This window comes from Simochromis diagramma, unplaced genomic scaffold (assembly GCF_900408965.1).
Source record: "Simochromis diagramma unplaced genomic scaffold, fSimDia1.1 OVJJ01000343.1, whole genome shotgun sequence".
Taxonomy (NCBI): Eukaryota; Metazoa; Chordata; class Actinopteri; order Cichliformes; family Cichlidae; genus Simochromis; species Simochromis diagramma.
Genome location: NW_024386831.1, coordinates 1,059,473 through 1,078,680, shown reverse-complemented (window position 1 = coordinate 1,078,680; position 19,208 = coordinate 1,059,473).

The window sequence follows — 19,208 nt, the reverse complement described above, 5'->3', positions numbered from 1 at the left end:
ATGACCTGAAGCAAGGACTGTCCTAAATTATATCTTCTTATGGCCATTTGTGGTACTCAACACTTCTCGCCTCACTCTTTGAGGGGAGTACAGTTGAATACTGTGAACTGACATGTTGCCATTTTCTTTTCTAATATAAAATGGATCGAAACAAAGACTCTTGTGCTTCAGACCTTGTGAAACAAAAGACGATCCATGAAACTCTGCTCTAAAATGTTACAGAAGTGCAATATTTTAGTAGTGCAACTACACAGCCTTTATATCCTCTTGTCCCCCTGTCACTCATATTAGGACAGTGTCCCACATTGTGGTTGGTTAGTTTGCAAAAGTCAACCATGTAGGAGAGACATTATCCTAAAGTCTAGCATTTATTGAACATCTTTTGCTGCAAGTAAGGCTTGCACAGAGTGAAAAATTGCAAGTCAAATGAAGACTATGTAGATTTTTGTGCTTTATGATTAAAACTGCCAGCAATAAACAGAAAGCTGCATGAGGATCATGCTCAAAAAGAGAGCAGAGAATCAGCCACTGTTCTTTGTGAGTTGCATAGGTGACTTAGGTACCATGACAGGCTAAGCAGGGATGCCACCTTGTTGGAGCCCAACTTTCTTTAGAAACCTAAAGAGGAAGTCTCCACCATGTTGCAGTCACAGGCATGTGTGATTGCTGTGATTCTCGATTGTGTCATTGCTGCGCATCATTTTGTGCACAGCCGAGACTCTGGGCCTGCGTCTCACATTTATTTGTTGGAAGTGTTCATCTGCAAATAATGGGGTATTTGCTGCTGAATGGGAAGTATGAAATAAATCGATTTGAGGTTATGACTGTATTACGACCAGCTGTGAGACTGAGGTTAATCTGAAGTTAAAATTGTTTTCATGATAATCTGCAGTTGTGTTTAAAATCAAACTAGTTCTAATACATGGACTGTCCTTAAAATCTCACTTTCCAGCAGTTCCATACAGACTCTGGTTTTTCTGCCCAGGCATACTGCAGCCTTTACACTGTTTCCTGCAATGAAAAACGCACGGCTATGTTTCTGCAAACTAGTGAAAGTTGCATAGGAGGAGGTGATTGATTCCCAGAAGACTGTCACCACCACTTTAACATGTCCATGTATAATGGTGCATCTTCCTGTGTGGGCGTGCAAGCTCTGTATACAGAAGCAGCACAATGATAGTGATCAATAATAGTTGTGCTAGCAGAGTGACCCGAGCAGCCTCACAGGCCGCTCAGAAATACATCAGCCAACTCCTAACAACACCCCAGCTCGTTATTTCCTCCCTGAGGCCGCCATGCAATGCAGAGGCTAAAGGCAGCTGCAGCCCCATGTATGTATATAAATATATATCTGCAGTGGGAGGTGGAGTTTGAAGGTGACAGACAAAGTCTCAGTCTCTCCAAAGTGGCTCAAGGTTACAGCTCACCCCAGAGGTTTGTCACTGAGAGGAGGGAAAGGACAGCGAGACAGGTGTGAAACGAATCGACAGTCACCAAAAGAACTGCGAAGGAGAGGTAAAGAGCTGCGTGTCTGATGTTTGCGCTGACCAAATTATTGGACGGTCATACAGCCGTTTCTATTTTGACATCATCGATACTTGTTGGTCGATTTTCTAATGACATTAATGCATTCAACTGGCGGGACGCTAGGGAGTTATACCTCTGTTACTGTTGTAAACAAGTTCAAAAGCACCATTCTGGCTCTGTGGGTGATTTGTGATCCAAATTCGGATTCATTCATTCATCTTTTTGTGAATCTGGAGGAATTCTTTGCCCTGGTGACTCATGAATCTTCCAAATGAAGAGCAGAAGCAGCCATTAGGCGACTTGTGAATGATGTCGAGTCAGCCAAGCCCCGCCACAGCCAGTTGCCGTGTGTAATTGTTCACCCTGTAGCCAGTCCTATCATTCATCATGGGCTGGTCAGTGGAAATCCGTGAGCAGGGTAAGAGAGAGGAGAGGACAAATGGTGCGAGTTGAAGCTGAGGTTCATTAAGATTGGACCTTTTCTGCCAAAATGTGAGGGACTATAATGTCACTGGAAGCCAAAAGATGCAGTTTGTGGTGACAAGAATGAGCTTGATTTCTTTGACCTGACAGTGCTTGAAATGCCTCCAAAAACCCATTCATTTCCATGAAAGGTCAGGTTTTTTAGCATGAGATGCAAAAACATAATGTAACGAGGCCAAAGTTAATTATTTGGCAACAAAAACTGTCCTTCTGACATGTGTGGCTTTAATCTTCACCTCTTTATAAAGGAATTAACTTGAAAACATTGTTTTCTTAAATCTTACGTATATATAATGTATGTATAATGTGGGGCCAAGGTGATACAGCATAATAATATAGCCAAATTTTAATATGTAACGTGTTTGTGGGTATTAATGATGTAGTATATTCACTTCTCTATCAAGATTGTCCCACACAGTCCCAATCCATGACTGATAATGTTGTGTGTGTTCTTTTACTGTATTTTGCAGTGTGTTTGGGATCATTGTCGTACATTGACACCATTTCCAATCAGATGCTTTCCAGATGCTTTTCATAGAGGATCAACATCCAACAGACACAATCCACTTTTTATGTTGGAATGGTTCAAATGTTTGTTCAACAACAACAACAACAAAACACATTAATTTGAATGTGTTCAGGTGCGAGGTTTGAACTAAAAGTGAGTGACAAAGCAGTCCAAAGAAGTACTTTGAAAACCCATCTGAAAGCCTGGAGAACTACTACTCTAGATCACTTTTAAGTACAAAATAGTATAATATAAAGAAATGAGGGGAGGCTCAATACTTTTGCACAGCACTGTATGTGCAAAGCCCAATTGCATGCAGCGATCTAGTTTCTACTCTACTACTACTACTACTACTACTATACTACTCTATGGCATGCCTTAAAGTGTTAGTTTTTAACAGAGATGTGTATAACTAGTCAAGTCGTATGATTAAACTTTGTTACCATCACCCATCACCACCAGAAATACTGGTTAGTTTGATGAATTAGTTTTATTTCACCACTCTTCAACAGCACAGAACAGATATCAGCACCTCCCTTTTTTCTCTATGATACGAAGTTACAAACAAACAAGGTGGGAAATAATATTTAAATGAAATTCTGCAATAGATACTCTTCAGCTTTATAGGGCTAGCTATATTCCACTGATATGATATTGATGATGATGCTTAGTTAATATTGCTTGTAAAACGAATCCTAATGTCTATAGAGTTATGGACTCTCTTGTCTCTCTGTTTTCAAATATCTTCTACTAGAAATCCAATAATATCCTTCTAGTGAATTTTTTTGGTCCTGAGTGACCTTGGATGGCGTCCCAGCCTGAATTGCTGTTTGAGTCAGCCGCTGACTGTATGCATATTTATGGCCTGACATTCACTTCGTGACGTCTCCTATTATTAGAGAAATGGTTTCCTGTTCAATGTGCCCAGCATGTTTCCATTAAATACTTTATAGAAGAAAGAGGTACAAGAAAGCAGTACACACACACAGTACACGACTGTGTCGCAATTACAACGTATTCACTTACAACAAATCAGAGGATAAATGAGCCCCACTGGCCATGGTTTATTAAGTTGACATTGGAATACATTATTTTGATTTGAATTATTCCGAAATGTCCCAGGCTTTGCCAGAGAGCGTCACTGGCTTTACATCATTAGCAAAGCCAAACAAATAAACTCACATAATCATGTTCCTTCAGGGGAACGCTCGGCTTCACAAATGTCTCAGTTTATCTGCAGAAGTTAATGTTTCTGTAAATAATCCAGGAGCAAATGTTACATTAACATGGTCATATTTCTGTCTGAGTGTAGAGTTATGGGATTCACAAACTATGACCTGAACGACTGCTTCGGTGTTTTGATGCTTTCTCTCACAAAGTATCCATCCATATTTCCCTATTAGCTGGATTTCATGGAAGTATGGCCAAAGTTCCGCGTGAATATTGAAAGAATGTAAATGAAGGCAAATTTGTATCTGTTAACTGTTGTTAGATTATTAGGAGTCATCACATACTGATGCTTGGAGCATTTCTTCTCCCATTTCCATTCCATCCTTTAGCATCATTTTTGGTGGGTTTCCTGATATGCATGTTAAGGGTAGCGAACTGGACTCAAATCTAAAACACACTGGAAATACAAATTCATTTTAAGGCTTGTGTGGGTTGTATCAAATGCTATGAATGAGTTTGAAGTCCTTAGACCATTTTTAATGCTGGCATACACAGAGCAGCATTGGCAGTGCTTTGGCTACCGTATGAACATTACTCTGATTTTTCTTGCTCTGTTTTTGGTCTCCTCCACACTCTCACTTGGAAGCTTTTAAAATAATCAAGAAAGTGTCTGCTACTTTTTCTACTTATTTTTAAGTTGATGTCTTTATTAGGGATGTGAATTGATGAGAAATTAGTGATTTCATTTCCTTTCTAGATATCACTTATCAATATGATTCCTTATCGATTCTCACTGGATGCTCGTTGGTTCTGCTTTCAGAATCACCACCTGATACAGTTGACCACATGCTGTATCAGTATGTGATGACTCCTAATAATCTAACAATCTTGAAGGTATTTCCCCTCTTACAAACGGACTGATACTGATCCAGACTGTTATCGGCTGACCTGTGCAGCTACTCCAACATTCTCTGATCTACCCAGTTGAATTCAACAAAATATAAGATATTGCCCAAGCTATATAGATGATTTTCAATGCAAAGACACTACATAGCTAGTTCCACATGTAGAATTCAGTGAGTGAATCTAATCAGCATCATCTTAAACATAAATTGATGTCTTCTGTCCTTGATGTAATACGGACAATCACTAATGGATCAACACAATACTTCAAACTAACCAGTGTAGCCAAGTAGAAGATTTTCATGCAACCTTTAAATCACACAAAATTAGTATACTTCAATTTGTTTTCCAAGATCGATCATAAAAACATCACGTATAGATTCAAAATCAGATTTAAAAAGTCTAAATGAATGAGAACATTACACGTAAGATAAAAAAATTACAGTTTACAAAATTTCACTTGCTGAGGAGTCTTTATTTCTAAAAACAATTTCTCATCTTCCTCTCCTGCTCTCTCCCCGTAACAATTTTTCCATCTCAGCATCACACATCAACTTTTTTTTCTCTCCCCGTAAATACAGCAGCTGTACATTTAACTCACTGCACAAAAGCAGTTTGTGTTTGCTGATATTTTTGTTGAGCTGTTTGAAAAGCTGCATTTGAAATTATCTTGCCACTTGAAAAAAGATATGCTCCCTCCTCTTCCGTAGTGACTATGACAGCAACGTTATTTATGTCTGCACCATGAATGCATCACAGGGATGAAAAGGGATGTGCTGAAGATGTAAGTGATCTGTGAGATGTCATTATTTTCTTATTACTGAGCAAATGCCTGGCTGCAGCACACAGAACAAATAACTCATTCAGAAGTAATATTGCAATTCATCTGTTTATTCGATTTATTAACTGGTTTATTAACTCATTAACTGAATTTGCCAAAAGACTGTTCTAGCATGTTCTGGTCCATTGATTATGAAGAGATTTATAAAGGAAATCTTGAATTAAAGTCCGACTTTAACTGATAACTCAGACTAATCATACTTAAAAATTGTTGTATGTAATAACTAAGGATTTTTGATTAATCGTAGTTCTGTGAATAACTGAGCAAATGTAATTCTCTTTTATAGTTTTATTGTGTACTAGGCATTCTTACAAAAAAGAAGAAAAACTATTAATTTAATCATTTAAGATAACATCTGTAAGTTGTTTTATTCAGTTGAGTTTCTTTTTCTACTGCTTATGTGTAGCAGTATACAGTGTAAATGTTAAAGGCTTTTATTGTGACAAGCTGGAACAGGAAGAAGTCCTATCTAGTCGAATACAACAAATTGGATTTCTGGTGACATGCCCCAGTTGGATTTGTAGTCTCGTACACAACATGACCCAACATGAGATGTTCAACTGGTTTTACAGATGCAGTCATATTGGATTCATCTCTGTGAGAACCAAGCTGTGAAAGTCTCTTTCCAAGAAGGGACTTTTCTCTTTTTTCCCCTCCGTCAGAAATCTAAGATGTCACACTGTGTGGATAGTGAGCAGCTAAAGGAAACCTAAACTGGATTGATGTATTTATCCAAATTTGTAGTTACAGTTTATGACTCGAGCCATTTTGCATCTTTACAGTTGAGTCCAGCGTGAATGACTGTGTGCAAACGGGATAAGAACAGTCAAGAGCTGGTCATGCCCAGCCTCGAGAAATAGTGATTGCTACGCCAAGCATGAAGCGTGAAAATATAAGGTTGTGCATCAACATTCTCTAGATGTGACACGCTTTATTTACGAGATGTCACAGCAGTGAGCGATAAGCAGATTTACTATTGTGCGGTATGTCAGGGGTACAGGGACGGCTTCCTGCGTCACACTATGGCAAATGAATCTTAAAAGCAATAACAACCACTGTAGAGACTGTTTAGTTATTCTTTAGGCCTCAAAGGATGATTCGTGTGACGGCACCACCCAGGACGAGCAAAGTACTGTACTGTTTTAATGACACGGTGGCTGCGTTCCAAGATCAGCTAGGCCTGTGAGCCTGAAGGCTGGACCTGCAAATAAAAGACAAGAAACAAACTTTCTGCCTTTTCTCAGGCTGAGTGTTTTTTTTTTCTTGTTTTTTTTCCACCACCTTTTTACAGCAATACCCCAATGGTGCTGAAGGAGACGATAAATACAGTACTACTGTATTACTGTATTACTGCTTCTCTTTAGACCTTCCCTTTAAATTCATCTGGATTTGTTAGACATTGAGATTAATTGCGGTCTCTGTGAGATAGCTGATAGCTGAAAGCTGTTTTTATCCCAAGAGTGTCCACAAGAATAGACAATATCAAATCTGGAAATCAGACTGATGCTATCTGGCACTCTGACAAGCCTGCCAGACACCACTCATAAAGTCACAGGCACTTTACTGAAAGATCCATCCTACAGCTCAGTACACAGCTGATAGCCATGATGGGTACTTTGGGTTATTTCCTTAAATACGTATGCTTTTCTTGGCATTTTCTTTTAACACAGCCGACATGCTGTAAAGATTAATTGATGCATGTTTTAATCTTTGGATTTGAGTTATTTAAAGGCAGCAGAAGAAATCAAAAATTGATACAAAAATTCTTACTGTTGTTTTCTGCTGACAGCTGGAGGAAAGAGATAAAAAATTGGGTTTATGACATTTTTTGATTTCAGTAAATGCAGAGATAGGAATATGTACTAGTGTCCTTCACTGTGATTTACAGTTTGGGAATCAAATATAAGTTTGGTAGGTTTTCTTCTTACTTTAAAATTACAAATCCTTAATCAGATATGGGGATTAAACATAAAGCCCCCCACAAATTGTTCTTTTCAATTGACTGACCACAAGTCGAGAGAAAACTTAGTAAGGCATCAAAATCTTCAAATCTGCTACTTTGCGAGTTTCATGATTCTCAGAATTATTCTCAAAATGAAATTTCTGATTTAATTTGAATGTTACTTGGATGTTAATTAACAGGTATCTGTTGCCATACATACATACATTTTATCGATGCATCGTCATGACCAACCAATTAAACCTCAGCTTCACACTCAGCTCAAAGACGTTAGAGTGACTGCATTCATTTTTCACTTGTTAAAAAAAACTAAAATATATTTTTAAATTACTGCAAAAGGTGAAACATTAGTTGACTCACACTTCATCCACAAAGAACTCCTTATCATTTTAATTACAATTTGCCATCTCGTAATGACTAAAAAAGATCTTGTAATTACCGGTTATCCTGGTTGTACAGTAAATCCAGCAGGGCAGGAACTACTCTTTCTTGAGAATTGATACAGTGGCACAAAACACAAACTAACTGTTAACACCTCATGTATGCTGTTTGTTGTAAGTGAAAAAACATTTCCATCATGCTGCTTTTGTGTTATCTTTTATTAAGTGTCTCCTAGTAGTTTAGTTTTTTTTAATATGAAACAAATCTTTTTCTGCTAATTACAGCTAATATAAGCAAATGTTAGCTAATTAGCTATAACTGGCCAGTTAGCTTCCTATACTTTTTCTACACCTTTGACTGTAACTGTACCACATCATGGCTACAGTTTGCATACAGTGTTTAACTTGTATGATTATGTGATCAGACTTTGTTATTTCCTGCTTTATTTTGAAATCACTCATCTCCATGCATCCCAGTTTTTGTGTACTTCCTGTGTTTGCAAGAATGTATTTGTACTCGGAATAGTTGCGCTGTCTGCTCATTTTGTGTTTGACCTTTGCCATAGCTGAGACACAGGTCGAAGACGGGCTTTCTTTTGTTAATGTGTAGATATGGATTTCTGCCTTTTCTCTTGGTTTCTGTTTGTAATGTTTGCTATTTTGACTGCCTTTATGTGTGTGAACTTTGTGCTTTAGCTAATGTTTTTTGTTATATATTTAAATTGGTTCTGACTGGTTTAACAGTGATTACAGTTTGATGCAGTACAGTTAGAGTGAATTATAAAGGCTGGAACAATCTGGAGACTACCTGATATATTTTTAGTCATTAACAGCATAATGGGAAAACAATGTGTTATCTATTGGGTTTTTATTGAAAAGATATAAGATATCACTGGTAGTATCAGAAAACCTGAAGAGATGTTAATGTGGGACTATTCAGCTGTTTTAGCTCCTCCCATCTTTATTTTGATTGGTTGTCCCTGACAAGCAGAAGATTTGAATGACAGGTGAGTGGGCCTTGAGTCATTAATTCCATAAAAAGACAGATTCTTATATAGCACGTTTCTGCTCTCCTTTGCACTCAATACTTTACAGAACATTTTTACACCTCAGTGGTTTCTATCTAACATTCAAACTCCAATTAAAGTATAACAGAGGAACTTGGGTTTATTGTTTTGCTCAAGGATACTTAGGCATACAGACTGGAGATTGGAAAACCCAGGTATTCAACCACCAGCCTTCTGATTAGTAGATGGCTTACTCTACCCGATAGTCTTTTTCTCCCAGTTCTCCCAGCGGTATCCCACTCAGGAATCATAACTATAATAATTGTATAATATTTTCATCAGAAAATCATCACCCTGGCACTTTACCATATGTAATAATCCTCTAACTGTTACCCTGACATCCTGTTAATGGAGTTTTGGGTGCTATTAGTGTTTATAGTGCACAAAATGGGCTGAACTGAAGCATGGTTGTTATATTGAGTGGGTTTTTTGTGCACAGCCAATTGTCTACTGGGTTTACATGATGCTGATGATGATGGTGTCAGATGTGGTTGCTAGGAGATTTGCAATGCAAGTCTCTATTTTGTGTTTACTCCCCACAGTGGAAATCCATTATAGTCCAAAGTGAGGTTAAAAAAGCCTCTGTGGCTGAATGAGTGAACTCGCTGTGCTTCAAATCTCTGACTTAAAGACACTATATGTCATGGCATGTGTTGTTCCTTGATAATAGGATGCAGATTTTCTATCTAACAAAGGTAAGGTCTTCAAATTGGAAAACAAAAAAATGTGGTTGAGAAGAGAAGAGATGCTTGAAATGTGTGGTGCACAATATCTGCTGTCACATCCTCTGACAGTAGCAGACATAAATGCTTGATGTTATGTGCAAGTGAGAACATGAGGATTAGCTTTTACCAGAGGTGCTGCCAAATCTGACAAGACAGGAGGAGGCAGGGAGAAGCTAACAGCATGAATACTGGCTGGTGAGTGCAGCACGGGAGTGGTCAGGTCCAGGAGCACAATGGTAGAGATATTCAAAGACACAAGCACACGCCAACAAGCATGAGCGCATGCACCAGGACCACAGTTTTAATGGCTGATGAATTTCCTAACTTCACAGCAGCCTAATTTATGAAATCTCAAGCCTAGAAATAAGCTGTGCAACCTGGCCAGCAATCAAACCACCAGTGAGCTTTATCAGCTGATCGACAGCCCACAGCAATCATGACTTCACATGTAGGCCCAGTGAGTATTCGATCAGCCCCCGCAGGGACTGCTCAACACAGTCTTGTGGCAGTTTGTGAAACAGTCACAACATTCAGTCAATTAATTTGTGTTTCTGGGAACAACGTTTCACAGTTTTTTTTTGTTCCTGGTCACAAATTTCTCCCCTCAGCACAGTATTTGGGGCTCTTCAGATGTGGTTAATAAACAAACAAACGAACAAACAAAAACAAGTAACCCTCAGTTAGGTTTCGGCAATAAAGGGTAAAATGACAAAACTTCCAAAATTTCCAGTTTAGTACAGAGTTGGCTCACCTTAACTCCATGGGCCTTTACATCATGTTGTGTGTCGAGTTACATTAATTATGTTCTTGTGTAAAGCTTTGTCCTGAGTCTGCGCTGCTGTTGTGCTGTTTCTAAATATAGACTATTTTAACTTCATCTCTTCTTCTTTTACTCTTGCTCTTCGCTGCAAGTTAGGCCTACTGTCTCTACTCCACTGTGGAAGACGGGTATCCAGTACGACCTGTGTACCATGATAAATTGAACATAGCCATCTTTACTGATTGGTGCTAACACAGGACCATTGCTTTTCCTTTCTTTAGCATAACCTTATGAAAAGACGGAGCTTTGGGTTAACAATAAATTTGCTAATGGCTTAAAAAATTAAATTTGGCTAAATTCAGCTCGTCCCAAAGACAGAAAACCCTCACAAACTATTTAAAACCAAGTACACATGAAATGAACAAACATTGACCAGGCAAACATTTAATGCATACTTTAGGTGCTATATGAAAGTATTAATCACATTCTTCATTAATCAAATCAGGTGTGGCTGAAATGTGCAGCACTTTGCAATGTGTGCAATGTGGCAAACTCAAACAGTATCAGATTTTAGAGTTTGGCTAACCTTAGTATTGCTAGCAGCAGTAGCCTACCCTACCCTAACAGCAGCTAGCATCCTCATCCTGGTGCAGAATCTGTTCACACCTGGCTTCGGTTCTCCGGTTACATTCCAGGTAACTCTGTAGAAAGCCGATTTACAGCTTCTCTTTTTGTTTAATACATCAAAGTACTGCAGAATAACACTGGTTAGCAAGAGATCTGCTCATTTAAAACTTCCATTCAGAGAGAGGGACTCTTAAATGCTCCAGGGAGATTCCCAGTTGTACTAATAACCCCACCCACCAGGAACCTGCAAGACAACACACAGGGACAAGCAGGGGAAAACCAATGACAGTCAAAACATAGCTGGAAAACACACCTTGCCGGGGCAGAGAGGGCTTAAGCTCTGAGCAGTGGCCAGTAGTTAGTTGCTTCATAATATTTGAATATATATGTAACTACTATTTTACAGTATACATTTCATTTACTGGTATTTCTGGCATTGACCAGCAAGGGCAGCTATTTTAAATGTAGGGTCACACATCCTTAGCTAAAAGACACGCATTCACAGCAGTAACCCTACACAATAAAATATGACAAGTTGGAAGTAACAGACGTGTCTCACTGATGCCAAAGCCTGGCTTGTCATGCTCCATTGTTTTACATCTTGAGGGCTGGGTTATGTTAACAAAATCCATATTTCTATCATTGAAAGTCATGCTGCTGGGGTACCAAGTATGTAAAATTGTGATGCAAGAGGACGAAATGTCCATATGTGATGTGTTAGAAAGTGTTTGACAGACTGACCGCCGTTTAAATCAGTCAGCAATTAACAAGGAAACTTACCTGATCGGTCTGAAAACTCTGCTCCCTTTGAAAATCCAATAACTAACAAACTGTGTCAAATTAACTAAACTGCAACATGCCAGTCATTGTCAGAAGAGAATGACACTGATGTGCACGGCTCCTCGGACCTCTGGCATTTATCGACTAATTGTTTCCACAGTAAATACACCCAAACTCAGTTTCAGAGCTGCTTTGCTGAACTTGTCAAACACATTTAAATTTCTACATCTGTGATGTGCCTTGAGTTTGAAAAGCCATCTGGCACTCTGACAATGTGGCTCCGTATTAAAGGCAAACCTGTCATTTAAGTGCCAGTAATTTGTCAGTATCCCAGTTTAGGTTTTCCCCTCACATATGAGACTCTAAACAAACGTGGAGCCTCGTACAGTTGCCACGTGTCCATGATGCTTAAAGCAGGTGATCGGACATTTTCCTGAGCAAACAAAGGCTCAAAAATATATCCAATACAAAAGGTGTGGCTACTAAAATTAGAGTACCATCTTTTCTACATTGCTTTTTATTCGTATTTGGATCAGAGTTGAAGTGTTGGTATGGCTTTGAGCAGAAGGTGGCACGACGTCCTCATGTGTGAAGGTGAGGCCCTATGCTAATGAAAATATGTATGCGCTAATGTGACAGGGACACCATCTCCTGTCCCCAGGTCAGTCCGTGCTCGTCCGTGTGCTCTTTAACAGCTTTTAAAGGCAAAGCAGCCATGTAGCCTGGAGGGCAGCGGCCATATCCTGCAGAGATTAGACAAATTAAAGCAGCACTTAAAGTATATGGACCTGATTAGCCCCAGTAATGAAATCAAGCCTGACACCATGGTTCCCCTTTTACACACAAACACGCACACACTCAGTTCCCTCTGCCTCTGATGTGGCACTGCTCTCTATCGAGCCTATAAAGCCTGATAGCGAGCTGCACACCCAGCCTTTCTCTCTCCCTCTTTTCTTTAAATCGCTCACCCTGCAGCTCATAAGCCACCTCCTTCTCCCTGACCCCCTCCTTCTATACTCTCTCTCTCTCCTTCTCAGTCGTCCTCTCATTTCTGGAGTAAGTGTGCTCCCTAGTGTTGTTTCCACCGCTGAGAGCCGTAGATGGAGGAGCAGAGGAGAGGCTGCCTGTAATCATTTCTTTTGTCTATGAAGCAGTACCTTTGCAAAAGTGGCTATTCTATAGAAAATAGAGGATGAAACCTTTGTACTTGTTCTGTGCAGAAACGCTTTCAGAAGTTCAGCCAAAGCTAATTTGAGGGCTGATTTATGTTCGGCTCAGACAGTACCATATATCACTGTGTCACAGAGGGCAATACAAAGAGTCAAAGCTTTCTGCTCTATGGGAATCATGAGCAGCATCTTTTTTCTTTCCCTTCACCTTGCTTACATCTGTGGGAACTTAAGTATCCAAAGCCTGCTCAGAATGATGTGGTACGGTGGTGTGTTTGCAATATATGAGTCATTCCATGGAAAAATCAGTGACTCCCTCCCACCTACCCCCCTCAAATCAGTCGCAGGGGGCTGTTTGTATAACTTTAGTTTTTACCTTCATTCGATAAATATATTTGGATACATTCACTTCCAACAGAATCAGGCTGAGGAAAAGGCCATCTGCCTCGACTGGCTGGAAAGGCAAGGAAAAGAGAAGAACAAATAATACTTATTATAGACGTCATTCATGCAATCTCCATCTAACTTTAACAACACTTTATGTAGTTTGTTGTACAGACTGTAGAAATGCCACAAAGAGATCCAAATACCAGAATAAACAGCCGCCAATTTTCTAACACTTATCCAGGTCCAATCCACAAGAAGCTCACTTCCTTATTCCAAGCCACATCTTCCAGCAGTGCCCGAGGTGTTTCCACTGTTGTGCCATTTTTGGTAAGTGGTGACCCACCAGTTATATGAATTTTTCTTTTTGAAGCAGCAGCTAACTTGGAGTGAATAGTCCATTCATTTCTGTTGGAGAACCATGGCCTCAGACTCAGAATCACTGCAATTTAAGCAAGTATAGTCTGGAGATCATTGATCAACGAAGAGTATGGGAGCACATCGTCCACAAAAAGAAGCAGTAAAAAGGTGGAGACCTTGCCAGATTTAGGAACAATTAACAATAGTCTCACTCAGAAAACTTTGTATGTTGGAGAGTGTCTATTGCCAGATGAAGGTAGTGTCCAAAGTATGTGGTACAACCAGTCTGTGGGCTACTTTGAGTGAAATTCTGGGATTTTATTCCGATTTTGCTAATTAGCATGTATGATGCTTGCTATCCAAGTTAGCTAGCACTAGCACTAAGATGGTGGGGATCAAAAACCTTTAGAAGTCCAACCCCAAAACTGATGAATGTTATGGTGACTACATTCAGCTATAAGTGGTTGATTAGTGGCATAATTCAGGGGGTTGAGTGGGCCACATTCCATGCTCCAAAGTTGGTTGCTGTTTCTTAAGTTTTAGGATGTCTTCATTAAAGCACAATGTTGTTGCTTTGAATTACAAGGACAAGATACAGAAACATACAGAAAGATACACTAGACATCAGATGATGTAAGAAATCTGATGCAAACGAATGTCGGCCCTGTCAATGAGGTAAAGAAATGCTCATGAATAAATGGATGAAGTCTGAATGAGGACAGTGGCAGCAACGGATAACATGCAATTGCTAATTAGCTCAGTGCAGGAATGAACGAATATACTATAACAGTCATGCATAAATTTAACTTAACTGACATGCTGTACGTGTATTAAATATACTCGCTCATTCACACAAAACACACACACAAGCATGATCAGCTGTGTGAAATGACAGCGTGTCACGTTGCACTCCAACACTATTCACATTCACAGCTGCACTTGTGCTGAAAAGCAGTCTGTCGTCGAGCCTTTTTATTTGACAGCTGTTCCAAAAGGACTGCAGCCCTATCTATTGCTTTTTTATTATCTACATGCATTTTTTTCAACATGCTCCGACACTTGGAGGGCTTAAGGGATATGGGAAATAGCGTATCGGTTACTCAGGCGCTGTGAAAATGCATGTAATGCTCTCTATAACCCCATTGTTAATGGAAACAAATCCAAGAACCACCCCGGCGTGGACCACATATCTCTATAACTTTTATGAAGTGACGGTCATTTGGACACCAGCTCTCTGCAGGTACCATCCTTTCTAATTTCATTTTGACCTTTCCATAAATTCACACCCATTTCCCCAGCCAGGGATGCAGCACAGGAAGATCTTTAGTATTTTAAATTGAAATGTTGTAATTGAAAGAGTGCCCGGAGCAGAGAAATTATAGGGTATTCATTTTTTATACTGATACCCCTGAGAAATGCAGCAATAGAAGCAAGTGAGGACACCCTGCATTACTCACTGCAGGGGGGAAAAAACCCTGCTCTGGACCTTTCCATCAGCCCTCCCCTGACATGCAGAACATTACGTACACAATGTAGGAGTAATACTCTTTTGTATTTTTCATCCATGAAATTGTGCCAAATGAGTGCAGAGATTTAGGAGCACCGCTTCCGTCATCGCCTTTTGCAATTAAGCAAAGCCACACAGGAGAGCGGCAGGCTCGCCTTTCCCATCACCACACAGGAGTAATTTGAGAAAGCCAGCCTTGAGGCTGTCCTTTAACAAGCTCGCCCAGTTCGCCATATAGCCCAACACTCTGAAGTCAGCTGGCTTTAAGTGGCTGCATGTCACTCTGAGGACCAACTGACAAACATACACAGCGCCACTTAAATCTGAAACTATAGGCATCGAGATGCCATTCATAATGCAGCAACTACAGAAGGGGAGTCGTGCTCTTACATGCGAGCAGCAGTGCTCCATGTGCAAAAGGAGTTATTTGAAAAATGCTGCTGTGCTGATGCGGAATAAACGCAGCTAAAGACAGCCGCTGTATTCTGGAGGCAGCTGGCTCGGTGCAGGCTTGTGTGTTTGTCAGCTGGCACTCCAGAGGACCGTGCATGCACTGTCACACATGAATCTGTGGAGATTGTTGTCCTGTTTGCTCCGCTCCTGCTGAATCTCAGTTTCTCCACCCGCCACAGGAAATGTCCTCCCATCACAATTATGGGATGAATGTAGCCAAAAAAAGAAGGGAGGGTGTGGGGTAGCAAAAGACAAACTGCAGATTGGGGGGGCAGAAAGGGAAGTGGCCTCTTGTTTGGCATGAAAAGAGAGAGGGTGCACTTCAACCAGAATGAGGGGTCGATTTGATTTGCAATTACCCCCCAGATGATCAGCTGGTGTTTGAAGTTGATTGCTTCCTGGAGTAGAAAGTTCTGGAGGGGCTTTGACTCCTGACGACCTCAGGGCAAGCACGGTGTGACCCGGGAGCCCGGGATGTGCCCCGTGCACATCAGTCATGCAATCCATCCTCGTCAGAATCAGACAACAGATGTCTCTTCCCGTTGGCTCCATCTAACTGACCAACCTGTGACCTGGAGAAGAAGATGCAGAGAAGCATGTATGGAAACAACAGAATACACACAATCGCAATTTTGAGAGTCTACAAGTGGACGTAGAAGAACAGAAACCTCATATGTGTTTGTGAAGTCTTTTCATAGGCAAACACGCTAACCCTTTGAAACCGTGACTGAGCAGCTGCGTTAAAGACAAATCTAATTGACCTGCCTGACTGGCTGTGCCCCATAATGCAATAGAAACTTAAGCCTAGAGATCACTGCTAATGCTATCCCTCTATCCCAGCAGATGACCAGGGTGTGGATCTAAAGGCAGATTTGATTACCTTGATTAGCGTGTTTGTAATTGGCTAATGTGTGAAGCAGGAAAGTATGTGAGAGAGAACAAGAGAAAAACAGAGGAGGGTCCCTCAGATATTTTCAAAATTTACCAAGCATGAAAAGACTGTTTATTGTCACACAGAAAATCACTTACTGCTATAAATGTTTTTTCCAACTAGAGTTTGGTTTTGTCCACTAGCATCATGCTAATAAAAAACACTTTGCAACTGCAAATGAACTTTATTGAAATGAAGAACTGAGAGAGGCAGATGGGAAATTGAATGAATTCTCAGTGCCTTTTCCATCTCAGCTGTCTGATACCCGCAGTTTTCCCCTCCAAGAGCCTTAATTTCCCCTCAGTCAATATTAATCTTTTGCTCGTGACATTTGCAACACCGTATTTAGATTAGATTTCTTGATTTGCAGCACCGAGCTGTGTCACCCCGCAGTCTATTTTTACAGTTCTTAGATTGAAATCGCTTGTCCTGTAGCAGTGCTACTGTTGAACTTATGCCACCAAACTAATGATTTCTGAGAAATCATAATTACAATAAATCTTTGCCAAATAGCAATCAGAAAAAGATGGGAGATAAATGTATGTAGGCAGGTGGATAAACTCACTGCAGATGTGCCTTTATACAAGGCACTCCGGTAGCTCTAATAATAATCTTAAAGTAGCAGGATCCCAAATTGTACACTCCATGAAAATCAGATTCATTTTCATAATTTAAATTTTAAAAAACAAAACACAAAAGCAAAAACATAAAACAAATCTCGTGGAATTTTATTGAAATCATGAGTACAAGGTCAAAGAATCCTAGATTGTCAGTAACTAGCATGATTAAAGTCTGGATCTGGATGAAGTTTGTGAATTTCCATTGCATTTGTTATGATGACAAATTTTGTCCTTTCTCAGAATGGGTAAGAATATTTTTTAAAAGTTAATCAGGTCTGAGGTAGGCCTTATAGAAAAACAAACCTCGGTGGTGCTAAATGGAAAAATAATCACAGGTTGCCAGTGAACACCAGGTCTTACTCAATAATGTGCTCTGAACAGGTTAATGTAAGATAAAGTTGTTTGGTCACAGTAACAGCATGAGCAGAAGCTCATGCCTACTGTGAAGCCTGGCAGAGGAAATGTCCTGGTTCGGGGTTGCTTTGCTGCCTCAGGAACTCCAACCTGTGAGGCCATCTGTCCGAAAGTTAAGGATGAATCATAGGTGGATGTTTTGAACAGGATAATGATCTTAAGTACACTCTGATCATAGAAGGAGCAGCTCAGTAAACACAAGTCAAGGTTTATGGAGGTGTTAAACATTTAAATAATTTTGAATAGAAGTTTGAGGTCTTTCCCTGTGGGGTGTGCCTGAAAAATCTCAAATCCTCATTCTTGGTGTCGTTATCAGAGCTCATAAGCAAAGGTGTTGGAAAGAAGTCAAAGAGTTCACCTCAGCTTTGTCTTCAAAACCATGGTCAGGTAAGACACCTGCACTACTGCTGACGCTACAGCAATCTGTTGATCCACCTTCCTATCACTCGTGACCACGATCCTGTTTGAATTCTTTCACTTTTCACAGCCTCCTCAACCCAGGGGAGGAAATTTACATTTTTCCTCCAGCTTGGAGGAACTGACTCTCACCCTATCTGCTTCAGACTTTCATGCATGCACTGTTATTCCTAAGATGAAGCCAACAGACCCAAAATGTTGTCTATGACTTCTACGCAAAGATGCAAACCAAACTGATTTGGCTGATCTACATAGCCATTTATATTTAGTGAACATTGGAAATATCTCGGTTAACACTGGCACTCCAAATTGCAGAAGGTAGGCTTCTGTTGAGGTCATTTTTACAGCACACATTTTGCCTTCTCTTCTGAGGAAATGGCAATGGTGTTGCAAATAATGATGGTTCTGTGCTGCCTAGGTTGGTATTAACAGTAAGACCCTGTTACAGAAGCAGCTAAATGAAATACAACCATTATTCATTCTATGACAGCTAGAAAATCTTCTTTGGAACTCATTTCAATACAAAAATCTACAGCTTTAATACAGAATTTGTCATGTTGATCTATCAATATGGTAACAAAATAACAGTCGGTGTTTTCCAGGTCTACAAATGTCTAAAACAATCTATTAACATACAATAGAGTTCACAATAGTTGTAATTATACAATTAGTGAGCATAATCTGAAAAAATTTGGTAACAGTTTTCATTATTACGTGTGAATCACACCCTAAATACCCAAAGGAAGTGTGATTAGAAAATATATTTCCCCACTAAGCTTCTCAAACATACAGTTCAATAAAATCACAGCCTGTTAGGTCTTTTTATTTCACCCTAACTCATCATCTGACACATATATGTCACCTTAGCCTATTAAGTTGCACAATATATTGGAACAATAAGTAGGCACTTACACCAGAATGATTGAGAAAAATGCATGCATCAGCCTTTATCCACTTGATGAAAATAACTAATACGGCAGAACATAATAATGACAGGAAATCCGCCCATTCATCAAAATGAGGAACGGTGTAATTTCTTCGCTCATCAAGCACCACTGACCCTGTGGATGGGCGATCTTTATTACAGCTGGCACTTTAGTGAGGTGCGCAGAGTTATGTGCATGCAATACCCAGTCATATAATAAATGTTCAATATCTGTTCAACACCCAGATTAAAAACAAGCCGCACTGAGCGACTGATTCAGAAGAATTTTGCTTCATA